The sequence below is a fragment of the Schistocerca piceifrons genome, chromosome 3, assembly GCF_021461385.2.
Source record: "Schistocerca piceifrons isolate TAMUIC-IGC-003096 chromosome 3, iqSchPice1.1, whole genome shotgun sequence".
Lineage (NCBI taxonomy): Eukaryota > Metazoa > Arthropoda > Insecta > Orthoptera > Acrididae > Schistocerca > Schistocerca piceifrons.
In genome coordinates, this window is record NC_060140.1 from 722,537,789 (window position 1) to 722,552,826 (window position 15,038).

A 15,038-nucleotide genomic window follows, 5' to 3' on the forward strand; every position below is an offset into this window, starting at 1 on the left:
AGCTGCAGGAGCGACCGATGGGCGCGGCCATGTAGCAATTCTGCTGGCGAACGGGTGCCGCGCGGCTGGGAGCGATCTGAAGCGAGGAAAGTCCATAGCGTTATGGCAAGAAAAAGGAATAAAAGTGAGATAGTGTTAATACTTTCATCCTTCTTTACCTCCTCTGCATTACTGCAGATGACGTGTCACTAAGCACATTTGTACTGTGCCTGCAGTACACATGAGGTGCCTACTTCTTTCCACTGCCCTGTGTGGAATACATAAGTTCTTGTACACTTCACTAACTTGCTGTCTTCATGATGATGATGCCCCCAGCGCAGAAGACAGCACGCAAGTCGTGGATTTTTTCCTTGAGGCTGAAATTAACTTCACAAGGAACTGCTGCTACGAATAAACTATAACTCATTTGGGATGCCACTCGCGTTTTTATTGATATAGACACGAGAAACTATTCTTGATCGCGTTTTGAACATATCTTTCCACAGTCATTATGAAATACATCCTGCCACAGACAACATGTCTGTCTACTGGAACCGTCAGAACTGGAGAATAAAATTACATGAATCAAATACTACTATTACAGACAACATGTCTGTACCTAGCGACGGTCGGAACTGTAGTAAATAAAATTGCATGAAACAAATACTGCTATAACAGACAACATGTCTGTCTACTGGAACGGTCAGAACCGGAGAGCCAGACTGCCCGAGACACTTCGCGCGACAAGCCAGCAAGGCGTGACCTGACCGCCACCGAAGTGCATTGGCAATAATATCGTCAGTCTTTTGTTTTAGTAATGCTTTGATTTTAATAATTTTGAAATGACTGATTGATAGCTGGCTGTTGAGAGATGTTTACTTAAAAATGAAGCAATTTGGATGACAGGTTTAATTAATAATAGCAACTAAAGTTTAACGTTTTGGCGCCCTACCGACGAACACAGCAGCCAATCACAGAGCAGCAGCATCATGCAGGCGGTCTTTCTCACGGGAATGGTACCGAATGTAACATCTGTCACCGGTACCTCATCCCACATTGCGTCATCTCTATGCTCCTTGAATCTCCACTCCCCTGGGAATAGCTTCCTGGAGCCTAATATAATGGCTGAATAAGCCAGAAATATTACAGCGTGCACTCACGAGAGTGCGTGGAGCGCAACTTGCTCATCTGCGACAAACGTACGCACAAAACGTTCAGCCTCACCGTTCGACTGGGGGTGGAAGGGGGCTGAGGTCAGATGACGAATGCCACTAGCAGCACAGAACGCTTCAAACTCTGAGGACACGAATTGGGGGCCATTGTCGGAGACAATAACTCCAGGAAGGCCCTCAATGCAAAAAATAGACGCCGAAGCCCGAACAAGGGTGTTCCAGAAAGGACCCGCAAAATCAAAAATGAACGCGCTGCCAAGGCGCAGTAGGAGTCGGCCACACAAAGAAGCGCTGGCGGGGAGCAGATTGATGCTCCGCGTAAGAGCGACAATTAGCAAGCCAATTCTCAATTTGTTTATCAATGCCGCCCAAGTGCAGTGACGACGCGCTAATTGCTTCGTCCGCACTATATCCCAATGACCAGCGCGCAGTAATCGGAGGATTTCCGACTGCAACGAACGAGGTACAACCACACGAGGCTGATCATTGTCAATTCGTAACAAGATAACACCGTGGTGTACAGACAAGTTGTGACGTTGCGCAGAGTAAAGTCGAACGAGTGGATCACGAATCTGCGCAGCAGATGGAGGCCATTGAGTACGTATATACTACAACATAATCTGCAAAGAAGCATCGGAAGCGGTCGCGGCAGCAATGCGACGAAAATCCACCGGAAAACCATCAGCTAATTCCTTATCCTACGAATCAATAAACATGCAGGACAGTTCGGAAGAATCGAACACTTCGTAAGGACCTATAGGTAGACGAGACAAAGCATCAGCATTGCCATTCTGGGTCGTAGGCCGAAACAAGATTTTCTAATTGTAGTTACACAGAAACAAAGACCAACGTTGCAACTTTTGTGCCGTACGGGCTGGAACTGGCTTTGACGGGTGGAACAATGACGACAAAACCTTATGGTCGGTGACCAGATAGAACTTGCGACCATACAAAAAAAATCATGAAACTTTGTCACTCCATATACAATAGCTAAAGCTTCTTTCTCAATTTGAGAATAGTGATGCTGGGCAGAATTGAGCAATTTAGACGCAAAAGCGATACGACGATCGACAGAATGAATGCGGTGCGATCGAACCCCTCCGATGACGTGAGAAGATGCATCGACAGCCAAAACAACAGGTTTGGAGGGATCGAAAGGAATCAAACAGCGATCACTCAACAAAGCAGATTCGAGCTAGTGGAAAGCAGCGTCACATTCCGAAGACCAAACAAAGGAACGTTCTTACGCCGAAGGCACTGCATTTGGTATAAACCGAATATAACATGTAATTTTGCCAAACACAGGCTGAAGTTCTTTCGAGTTCCTGGGTGCTGGCAAGTCTCTAATCGCACTGAGATGGGACGGCGAGGGGTGGATAACCTGTCCGTTAATCATGTGCCCCAAATACTGAATCTCAGATTTAAAAATTTGCACTTGTCTCTGTTACACTTTAGTCCTGCCTGCAAAAGTACAGGAAATAAGGCACGCAAATTTTGCAAATGTTCGTCAGTGGTGCGACCTGATACAACTACATCGTCCAGATAATGGGAACAACCAAGGACAGTGGCACACAACTGCACCAAGTAAGACTGAAAAATAGAAGGTGCCGAAGGACAACCGAACGGAAGGGGGCGAAACTTGCACAAGCTAAGGTGGGTGTTGATCACAAAATAACGCTGCGACTGTTCGCAGGTCTGAAATTGCCTATGTTTTATAGGTCTTTCCTATAATTTCTTATCTGCGTAGGTCAGTTTTTGTTCCTCAGCTACAACTACGACCCTGTCTGCAGCCGGACTTTAATTGCTCCGCTCCTGGAAAGCTATCGATTCATAATAACTATGGTTCCCCTATCTTTCACTATCTTGCGTCACATTTTGATCACTATCCTGCACATTAGATTCCTTTCGTTCTAGACGTGCAATGCATGCTGTAATTTCGTTTTTCCACTATGGAAAATACTCATCTACCGTTTGCTGAACCTGGTTTAATTCGGTTGCAGATTCACCACTACCGAATGCGGCTTCAACCGTGACTCTCTGCACTACCGCTTGCACTTCAGTGGTTACGTGTTCACTGATCTCAACGTCTTTCTTCGCTAACCAATGAAGTTATTTCAGTTCCTATTTTCTCAGTCTGACCCCTCATGTGCTCTGCTACTGCTCAATTTGCTGTGGAGGAAGCGATTTAAAATCTACCAGTGATCTCCTGTACTTTAGTGTCCAAGCCATTTTATGCATATTAAAATTTCATTTAAATGACGGATCATGTTTTCAGCCCGCAGTTTCCCTCTAGCCTCCAACCTCTCATCGCGTTCTTTTTTTTCTTTAAGAGCTAACCTTTCTTCTCGTTCCCTTTCTTTACTGGCTAATTTATTTTCACGTTCCCTTTCTTTAAGTGCTTACTTCACGTTCCCTTTCCTTAAGGGCTAATGTTTCACCCACGTGCATTTGACCTCCCTCTGCAGAGGTCGGTGCTACTGATTTATAACCTGCTAACATATTTTGGTTTCGGACTCACTGTGTATCAGCTGTTCCGATTCCGTCCCATCATGTTTTCTTGGGAAAAAGGTTCAGCTTGTAATTCCTGTAAATTACCTAGAGATTCGGATTCAGACATTTGTTTCCTTTCTTGGTTGCTGACGTTTGTTAGCACGGTTCATAATACGAATAAATACAAAATTTATTGTCCTAGCTGTAGCGTATAAATCCTGTCAACTGTTCAGTCATCTGTTACTTGCCTGCGAGCGAGACTCGCTACTAATCGCAGTGAAAATGTAACTCAAGCTTCCCATGGGTTACAGCCTATTGCTGTTATACACTCTAGGTACACACAGTACAGTCTAACATACAATAAATGAAAGTGTACCATGGGCTGTCACAGTAACTTCTTGAAGTATCACCACACAGTAGAGCCTTTACCGTATTTACGTGCAGCAATAGCTCCACGGCGTTTGGGATTTAGCCTTGCCCAGTAATATTTAGTTCCTTGCAGTACAATTTATCTCGTCAGTGCAGGAAAGATTCCCGTTAGTTTTTCATTCAAGTATAAGTCGAAGAACATGCGGAAAAAATATGCACAAATTAATTTCAAGTACAGTACAATACAATTTATTAGTTTTGGTAAACATTTTTTGGAATACAGTGATCAATGGATTATTATATTTTAACTAAAGTTCAGTCTTGATCACAACGCTTATGTCTCAATAACATAGGTGACCGGTTTCGGTTATATTTATATAACCATTGTAACGCCGGAAATGCATATACTCCTATTTCCATCTATTGTACTATTATTTTTTTTCCTTGTTTTGTTACCTCAAGATATGACATTTCTGTCTCTTTATATATTGTAATTGTTTTACTGTTTGTATATATATATTTATGCACTCATGTCGATGTATAATTGGTTTGTTTCGTAAATATTATTTGTATTTTTACGCTGGGTCTTGCCTAGGGAAAACTGCTATCGAACGATTACGTCGATAGGTCGTGTGACGAATCAAAGTGTGTAGGATCTTTGGTAGTGTTAACTCTGCCGCGTGGAGCGCGGGCAGAACAGCAAGAGAGAGTCTGGCGGGAGTAGCGAGTGGAGCAGGTGTTGTGTGACGCTCCCGCGAGTTGCCGCGCTTTCGGGGTTTGGCAGCATGTAATTGCGCTCGACTCGCGATGATAGTTTCTGACATGGTGTCGCGGACGGGAAGCATTAGCTGGCGCACATCAAGAGCCCGTTTCGCCTGGTGACCGTGTCGAGAAGAAGGCGCGCCAACATCCAGCTTCTGCAACAGCGACGGCCGACAATGAGTGACTGTCGCCACCTCCTCGATCGACGGCTTCAAACCTTCAATCAACCAACAAGGAAGACTAAAAGCACGTAAAGTTTCAGAACTGTATGGCAGACCTCAGCTTTTCAAATTGTTCCATTTGCCTCGCAAAATTACAGCAACTTAGCATGAACCTTTGTTGCTCATTGTCCCAATTGCATTGCCAAGTAGGGTCCCTTCCTTTTCCGAAATGAACCCGAGTGTCGTTGAAATTCAAACGCCAGCATTAAAATAATATAATTAGATTTCACTGCTTTAATTTCAAAGTGCAGTAGCTGGCTACAATATTTAGGTTACACGAGCACAAATTTAGAGTGCGAGTTTTGTTAGCATATTTTAGCTTACCTGTGACTGCAGCTCAGCTTGGTACGTACTAAATTTTACTATTGTTAATAGTTCAGAATCATTTAATTCAAGTTCAAAGTAAAATCTCTTGTTTCTAAATTGCGTAGAGTCAAGTTGCTTTTGAAATGATTGTTGAGGTAGTCCAAGACTAACCGTATTTTACTGAATTTCGATGTGCTTCAGAAAGAAAGCTCACTATTAACTTCAGTCACTAAATTAACTTTCAGTTTTCCGGTTTTATTAATTCTTTTGCTAAATTAAGTCAGAGTGTAGCGAAATTTATTACTTCTGACAAACTTTCAGTTTTCACACTACACGTGTCAACCTTCAGTTGCCACGCTTCTAGTGTTAATTATATGTGTAATAACCTTTCTTTTTCAGTTACTATAGTAGTTGTCCTTAGGACTGGCGACCGTGATTTCCCCCAAATCTCAAATATCTAATTACCGCTAGTTAATTGTTAACGTAACGGCCGCACATTTACTTTCCTTATTAACTTTACCCCTTTTCAAAATTAATTTCCACCAGTCATTTGCATTTTTCCTTTCATTTAGATGTAACCCTTTCCTCCCTCTTTACCGACAGGTTAACTTCGGTGACGATTGCTTTTCCAAAACTCCCATTAGGTACACGCGGTTTCATTTTTCACTGTCATTAAGGTCGGTAAGTGAGGGGGAGGTTACACCATCTTCAGACCGATGGCTCCCTTGGAGGATGGTAGGCGGAGCTCTCTTCAGCTGCTATGAAGTCAGCTGATGACTTCATAGCAGCTGAAGAGAGCTCCGCCTACCATCCTCCAAGGGAGCCATCGGTCTGAAGATGGTTATATAAATATAACCGAAACCGGTCACCTATGTTATTGAGACATAAGTGTTGTGATCAAGATTGAACTTTAGTTAAAATACAACAATTTATTAGTGTATTTTCTTTTCTGTCCTTTCTGTTCCATCATTGACTACACATTTACGTATATAAACACTTAATTTTGCTTCTTACTGACAAATTTAGCTTATGCTTATCGTAACATTTTACTACGGTTTTTAGAAGCCTTTCCAGGTGACGATACAAACTTTAAGTGCAGGTGTACTGTTTCCCAACAGATCCACCCATTTAAAAGTCTTAGTGATAAAGCAGGGAACAATAACAGTGAAATGGACATAAAAGATGTGTCCAGAAAAGAAGTAAGACTTTAGGAAGGCGTAACTTCAAGAAATGATTCCCCAAAGATCACAGAGAGCATTTCCGGAATTCACGCGTAGGCGCGAGGCACATTACAGAACCAGCGTTAAACACTGCTAATTTGCCCACGTAACATCCCCACCGTTCTCTGTCGCCTACTTGGCCAATGTGAAAAAGGATCAAGGTTTCATGGCTCGATTTCACGTCTCTGTTTCCAATTGTTTATGTGTAAAAAGCTGTCACAGTGGAAACTACGTCAGCATAATGTGAGGAGACTTCAAAAAGTAAGTTACTCATTGTTACTGAAGGCCAAGTAACTTTTCTTGAACGTCGCACTGCACTTTTCAAAGTGACACAAATACATGACGTTTTTGAACATAGCTATCAAATCTTTGCAAACAACGACTGAAACCGTTCTACCAATTGTTCAACATTCCGCGACTAAAGAAATCCCCTCCTTGGTCACGGTGTCGCTCGAGAACCACTGTCTAACGCCCTCGTCGTTCGAAAATATTTTTTCCCCTGAAGTTCTTCCTTGATTGCTTTGGTATTGTCGTCTGCGACGTCGATGGCCTTCCTTCCGGACCAGCGTCATCCACGTCTGTGAAGCCGTAGTCATATTGTTGGTATCATTTCCCTATGGCTGGACGCGGCACTGCATTTGGTCATATACTGCCAGAATTTCACGGAGAACTGTGTTCAGTTTTGACTTTTTGCTCACAACAATCGCACTGTTCCGCGTGCTTCAGTTTTGGAGTACGTGTTTGCAAGAAACCCAGAGCATGTACTCTCTTGATGCGCAATGGCTTAGCGTGCAACTTACTTTTTGAAGTGGCCTCATATAAGCCGTAATGACGAACGCTGAGCTCACAATGTTGCAACCCTTGCTGACAGATTAAAAATATGTCTGCGCGGGATTCGAACCCAGACTCTTTCTTTTTGCTTACAATGAGCTCTCGACCTCCGACTGACGGGCCTTCTCCACACTCGCCGCTTTACAACCCCCCCTTCACAGTTTGTCTGCTAACGTGTAATGACACAGTTAAGTCAGTAACACATATTTAAATACAATCACTTTTAGAATATGAAGACATAGCACAAATTTTATGAATATTTTAGACGCATAAAGAATCTACCTACATAAATGTTGTCGCTTTCCTGTATGAAGAAACTCGTAAATGCTGACATTATTTTCGCGATTAATTCTTTCAAAATATTAATAATTTAGAAACCATTAATATGTGATGAAATCAAATTCAACACATGTAGCAAATTAACGTAGCTGTACGGTAGCTGCACTCACTAGGCAGAGACTATTTTTACAATAGCTTCGAGTACAGTTACAGTCTGCGGCAGCTGATTGGTTGTTGTGTGATGTGCTCGAAATACAGCAGCAGCAGCACGTGTTTATGACGAAGGAATGCACAAGAGAAATTCAGCTTGAACATTGCAGTATAGGGATTATTAGAAGAAGAGGGACACTATGGAACAATTGATGTGACATTGCCATAAAATGGATGATGAAGGACATGAAGGTTATCTGCCACTAAAACACGACCACGACAACACCCATCTAAGTGACTATTCTCTTTGTAAAGTGCAGTTTCCCGAGAAATAAGAATCTCTTTATTACTAATGTAGACAATGCCGTTCATTGAAATCAGTAAAATGGATCCGTGTGTTACTTGACTATTTTTCTAAACCATTCTCGTAAAACATTTGAGATTGACTAGAATAGAACTTGCTGTTTTCGCACTGCAGTAAGCTGATAGGATTAAAAACTGCACAGTATTCTTTGCACAAATAATTATCTTCCCCAATTCATAATTAAGAGTTTAGTTGCATGTGTGACAGTTTGAGTGATTATTGCGTGTACTGTGACTGTCAGTTTTGTGTAGTTCAAAGCGACATAAATAAGATCGATTGGAAACTTTCACCAATACTGAAATGCTGTCGACGTTTTATTTATTATTGATTTCGGAATTGTAGGAGGAAGAGATTAATGTTAAACGTCCCGTCGACAGCGAGGCCATTAGATACGGAGAAGAAACGCGGATTAGGGAAGGATGGAGAAGGAAAGTGGCCTTACCCTTTCGAAGGAACTGTCCCGTAATTTGCCTTAAGCGATGTAGGAAAATTAGAACGACCAGATGCGGGTTTGAACTGTCATCCTCCCGAAAGTTAACCGCTATTTCGGAATTTTCAGTGCATGCGTAAAAACAGTATTTTTCCGTGTACTTGAAATTTAGTAATAGCACGATGTCGGGTAGTCCGATGCCCGTGGTCACATTCTTGCACAGATCGGTACTATTAAATTTAAAATTTCGGCAGCTACATTATGAGCGCCTGTTCCATTTCTAAAAGTGGGAGAAAGGATATCGTGAAGAAATGTGTAAGGTGTCGGGCAAATCCAACACCTTCCATGAAAACCCTGACATGATAAGCAAATCCAGTAGTATGTCACATAGCTCCGAATAAATCGTGACATTAATTTAACCAAAGTAATACGAGTAACGAGTGAGCAAATGGAATACCACAGACTAACACAAGAATGCCTAAATGCATGTCATACCTTCCCACCGTGAGACAGACGCAGTTCCGGGGGGAGAAACGAGAACAGAAGCCGAGAGAAGAACCGTGTTCCTACGATAAGGGACACACCCACGTCGCCAGCTAACCGCTAGGACCACCCCCCAGCCCATGTTAAAAGCCAGAGCCCTCCAGAAGAACAGTATAGATCTTACGATAACACAAAAAGAGCTACCCCAGCCACAAGTTTTAGTGCGAGACTTTTTCGCGTCTGTGTTACGTGAGGACCACCCCCCAGCCCACGTTAAAAGCTAGAGCCCTCCAGAAGAACAGTATAGATCTTACGATAACACAAAAAGGGCCACAACAGCTGCAAGTTTTAGCGTGAGACTTTTTCGCGTCTCTGTTACGTCAGGACCACCCCCCAGCCCATGTTAAAAGATAGAGCCCTCCAGAAGAACAGTATAGATCTTACGATAACACAAAAAGAGCTACCCCAGCCACAAGTTTTAGTGTGAGACTTTTTCGCGTCTGTGTTACGTCAGGACCACCCCCCAGCCCACGTTAAAAGCTAGAGCCCTCCAGAAGAACAGTATAGATCTTACGATAACACAAAAAGGGCCACAACAGCTGCAAGTTTTAGCGTGAGACTTTTTCGCGTCTCTGTTACGTCAGGACCACCCCCCAGCCCATGTTAAAAGATAGAGCCCTCCAGAAGAACAGTATAGATCTTACGATAACACTAAAAGGACCACACTAGCTGCAAGTTTTAGCGTGAGACTTTTTCGCGTCTCTGTTACGTTGCAAACGTTAAAGACATTGCCCCACCACGAAAAGTATAACGTTTCTCATTGGATAGACAGAATTTTTGTAGGCGGAACTTAAGGTTAACATTGAGACCCTGATTGGTCAGATGAAAACACAGCCAGATAGTTTTTTTAAACCAAATTCGATAAATTATAGTAAGGAGAAGTTAGGAGAGAGTTGCTTCTGAGACGGCGAGATGAGCGGTGCTGTGCTGCCCGCTGCCCCCTGACGAACACCGACAAGGTAATGAACGCACGCGATGCCGCATTTTTGAGCGCATAAGGCTTCGCTCAGAACTGCAGAAGTCTCATCTGTTGCATCCCCTTTTTGCGTAATACTAGTGTCGATCGTCAATTAAAGCTCATGGTGTTCACATTTGCCACTTGAAGTAAAAATCTGAAACGCGATGATTTTTATGTTATATAGTTATTGAGACGCCACATCAGCCACTGTAATTTACGACAAGTTAGATAAATAATTAAAGATAATTGAGGGTCACTGTAGACCATTTTGATAGTTTTCTCTTTTGTGAAACTTAATTTAAACCTAGATTATAGATGTGATATGGCATAGGTCATCCTTCGATCCATTGTAGAACTTGGAAACCCATTCAAGGAATATTCGTTCACATTTTTGTTGAACGCAGTTGGTTTTTACCATCCTGTATTAAAACATTTCCTTTTATCAATAGTGCAATTTATAAACAATGTTTTGTGAGTAGAATAAAATTTCCAATGGTAAACTTAACTGCTTTTTCGACGTTATTTTACCAGATAACTAAAAATAGGAAAGCCTTCAACCCCTTCCACTAAATTTAGTTAGTATTAAGATTCTTTTACAGGGAGTGCAGTGGAGCTGACGCTGAAATCATTAAGTATTTGGTTATATCATCGCTAGTCTCACTGAACTCTTCCGAACTCTTCATGTCATGTGTGGTCTGGCGTCTCCTTACCAGCAACAGGTCCCAGGTTCAAACTAGTCAATTCCCTAAAAAACACGCTCAGAGCGTCGTTGCGCGAAAGTGGTAGGGAGACACGATATAGAACAAACAGAGACCACGCAGAATGTTAGAAATGCTTTACCCACAACGCAAGTAAAGTTTCAAGGATTATTTCATTCTGGAGCGGAATATTTGGTATGGTGAAGTTTTCTGATGCTACGACTGTGGTTTTGATCCGCACTCGAGACACGACCCTTTCTTTTACCCTTGAGTACTTCAAGGCATGACTTGCGACCCTCCTTCAAAACTTCAATTCTGTCTATACCTCCCTCCTGCACTGTTCGCTAATGGCAAGAGTCCTGTTCCGGGAGAACTATCTGGAATGATTTTTTCTTTCGACAGCCAATGGTCGCTTATGTCCGTAACTGTACAGGAAGTTCGAGAAGTCACCGTACCCATAGGCATTCACAAGGGGCCGCACTTGCCCCCGTCTTGGAATTTGGATAGAGGCCTTTTATTTATTACAATATTTGAATGAATTTCTAGCAATAATTGTTTTCTGCCCTACTAAACTGCAGGTTACAGAAACGTTCTCTACGTAGTTTGAATTTATACTTTCTCAAACTCAGCTAAGCGCCACATGCAGTCCGACGAATTCTACAGTCCATTTGACATGGCTGACAATAAGGTTACAAATTTCAGATGACTGCTCTGGTCCAGCCGTTGAAGGTCAGTTCTACCGTACAATTTGAGGGTAATTTTGAGAGATCTGCTACGTTCAGTTAGTCGTGTACTGGCCCTACATACTTACATTACACTTTACCTGACGAACCGAAAACAGTATGGCTTTCAAAACACATTTTCTTCAACTTTAGCTACGCTAGTCAACATTAAGAACTAGAAAGCACGATCTACTAACGTGATCAGATGTGAAGTTTTGTAATCATAATGCTGTAGGCGCCACCAAAGTTAAATAGGCCTCTTCTAAAATTTGTTCCCTGTTTCTCCACTTCGAGGAGTGTAATTCTGCTATTCTTTGTTGGGTACGTTTCTTGATATTCAACAGGATTTTCTCAGTCGTTCTGACTTTTTTCTATAACAGATTTTTAATTTACAGTTTTCGCTTTATATTATAGGAATGTAATATTTTATAGCTTTATTTCGTGAGTCGTTGGATACCCTTCATGAAATCGTATAAGAATGTTTTCAGATAGTTCAATTAAAAAAGTGGCATCCAAATTCATGTTAGTAACATAAGATGTTCTTTGCATGTGGACCATTTAGGTAGCAAATCTACCTTAAATACTAAGTAGATAACTATCAGTTGTCTGAAATAGTATAATTCTTTTGTTTCTAGTCAAATTTAGTTACTGGAGCACGACACATTTTCAACACTCCAATTAATTATTTGAAAACTGCCAATTTTAGAATTTTGTGCCTTCTTGGACAAATTTATGCGGATGCCCTTAGCCGTATCCCTTGGAAAATGCGAGACGAAATGTGTGCCGCTGTCGCTCAATCCAGTGCGATCCACTTGCAAAAGAGCAGCCTAATTTCAAGTACCGCGGTCGACAGTGCATGACCACATTAAGAGCAGATTTGAAAATGAAAGGGTTTAGACTAATGTTTGTGAATGAATACTTGATAACGATACGGAGTAGCAAGTTGCAGTCTGCCGTGCTTTGTTGGCACAATATCCAAGAGCGCTACTTTCTGTGCGTCATGCCACCGTTCACTCAGAAACATTGCGGTCTTCTGGTCTAAGGAAAATCCTCATTATTTGCAAGGGTAGTAAAGGAACCTGGATACGGGTCGAGGTGTCATCACGCTATATGTCTGGGTTGTGTTACGCCAATCAACTATTATGCAGAATAATCTGGTCCCAGGCGATTCAACATCGTTACAAGACCGATGAAGCATTGCCCAGAAGTGTTGAAGCCTTTCGATGCGTAGCTCCTGTGATGCTCCGCAAGATGTCAACAAGTCACGTAGATCACTGTGGAAGGCATAATGACGCACATACTGGTCCGTTGTATACATAGGTTTTGCATGTAAGTACTGCAGTATACACTAAACTGCTTTGACTTCGGTGTACTAGACTTCACGGACACACTGCATTTTAACCTTGGAATTCATCTATTCGAACAACTGACAAAGCCGCTTTACAAGGAAAAATAGTTAAATAAATAAAAAAATAAGTAAACATGCAGTCGTATCTGGTAGATGTGTTAGGCTGTAGGCCACAAACATACCAACACCTGTATTAAGATGAACATGTCGTGGCTACTGCACTGTGCTACAATTAGTGTAAAACTACCGTTGGCTACCGTAGACTATAGTAAGTAAGTGGTTAGTTACGATTGTAACCACGTTACCTGTACACTGGTGTGTTGCGCACCTACCAGGCGTTACCTAATTTTGATCACTTTGTTTGCGCATGTGATCAGTGTCTTACAAGATTCCTTAGAAACTGGAAGCATTGAACCAGGTAGAAACTGAGTGAGGATATGTAAAGGGCAGTGTAACCTAAGGAACATTTTTATACTACATAGTTTTCCTCCTGTCTGTTACTTAAAGATAAAAAGTATTAATAGAAAAAATTGAAACTGTCCATGATTAATTCAACTTTTATTAGAAAATTGTTGATTAATAACATGAAACAGAGGACTGGTACAGTAAAAATTTAAAAATGTTCAGATTTATCATATAGCTCCAGAAAACGCACTTTCCTAAAAAAAGGGTAAAATTAAAAGAAAACAGTAAAATCAAAATCTCAAACATTGCTTCAATACTCGGTTGAGATTATAAAAATTTGTTTCTTCTCTTCATAAACAACTTTCACACTTATCGGTAATAATAAGAAACTCTTGTCTTTGATCATGATCAAGACCGTCGTATTGATTGCAAATTAACACAATAATTATACAGATTTTTATGCTTGTGGTTATTACCTATACTTGCATCAAAATTAACTGCTTTGGTTACAAAAAAGCGCAGAAGTTAGTACAAAATGGTTCAAATGGCTTGAGCACTATGGGACTTACTGCTGTGGTCATCAGTCCCTCTAGAACTTAGAACTACTTAAAACTAACTAACCTAAGGACATCACACACATCCATGCCCGAGGCAGGATTCGAACCTGCGACCGTAGCTGTCACGCGGCTCAAGACTGTAGCGCCTAGAACCGCACGGCCACTCTGAAGTTAGTACACTATCAACTAATTTTTAATACTTATAAAATGCAAATTATATTTTTTAAGAATATAAAATACACAGTGGACTAAGACAGAATGACGTGCGGTTCTAGTTACGTCGGCTCCTATTTTCTCTGCCACACATTCGTTTGTTTCTTCTCCTGACAATACTACCAGTAATCATACAGTTTACTACGTCATTTATGTACTGTTCCAAAACTACCGAACCACAGTTTTGGTAGAGCGCAACTCCAGCTGCAGTTAGCTCCGGTACAGTATTGTGATTTGTGCTTGTGCACACGCCAGTTCTTCGCTCTAGTTACTCTCAGTTCTTCTGGAGCTAACATGTTGATTAGGAGCAACAGCTATCATAACACGTATTTCGTTCACTCCGCTTGTTGCTTCCTTGCTCCTCAACCTGTGCGCAATATTCCAGTGCCCTTATAACAACAATATGAAGACTGAAAGTGGGAAATGATGAACGTGCCAAAAATAAATATGTAGAAAAAGTTACATTACAAACAGCTTGTATATGATGAAATCTAAATTATAATGTTTGACGTTACTGTTAGTACTTCACCCAAACACCTTGTAAAAAGGAACATTTGATACTGAGCATGGACTCCCATAAGACTTAACATTTCAGCAAGGATAGCGATGCTATGTTACTTAGCCAAGGAAACGGTGAATGTCCACTCAGATTCTTACACTCTGATATCACTTACGCAATTATTCATAAAATGTTCTGTATGTCACACCAAGAAATGGAGTCATGGAAAGTAGGTCCTTTCTTCTCGTCGCTTAATTTGCTTGACAGTGGAAGTTGGGCCACATTTCCTAAGCACGGCAGATCACGGAAGTTCTGTCCCTTTTTGGAGACAAAGAACTCAGTCCAGTCTTATTCACAAAACGATATTTCATTAAAAGCTTGTCTTTCTCGTCTGAAGTGAAACGTTGTGTTGAAGCTTTGGTTATTTTTAGTTTACTGGTGTTAAGATATGAAGTAGCTAAGGAAGACAGATTCAAGAAATCACCTTCACCCCTGTCGTGTTGGTCACCATGAAAGGTATTT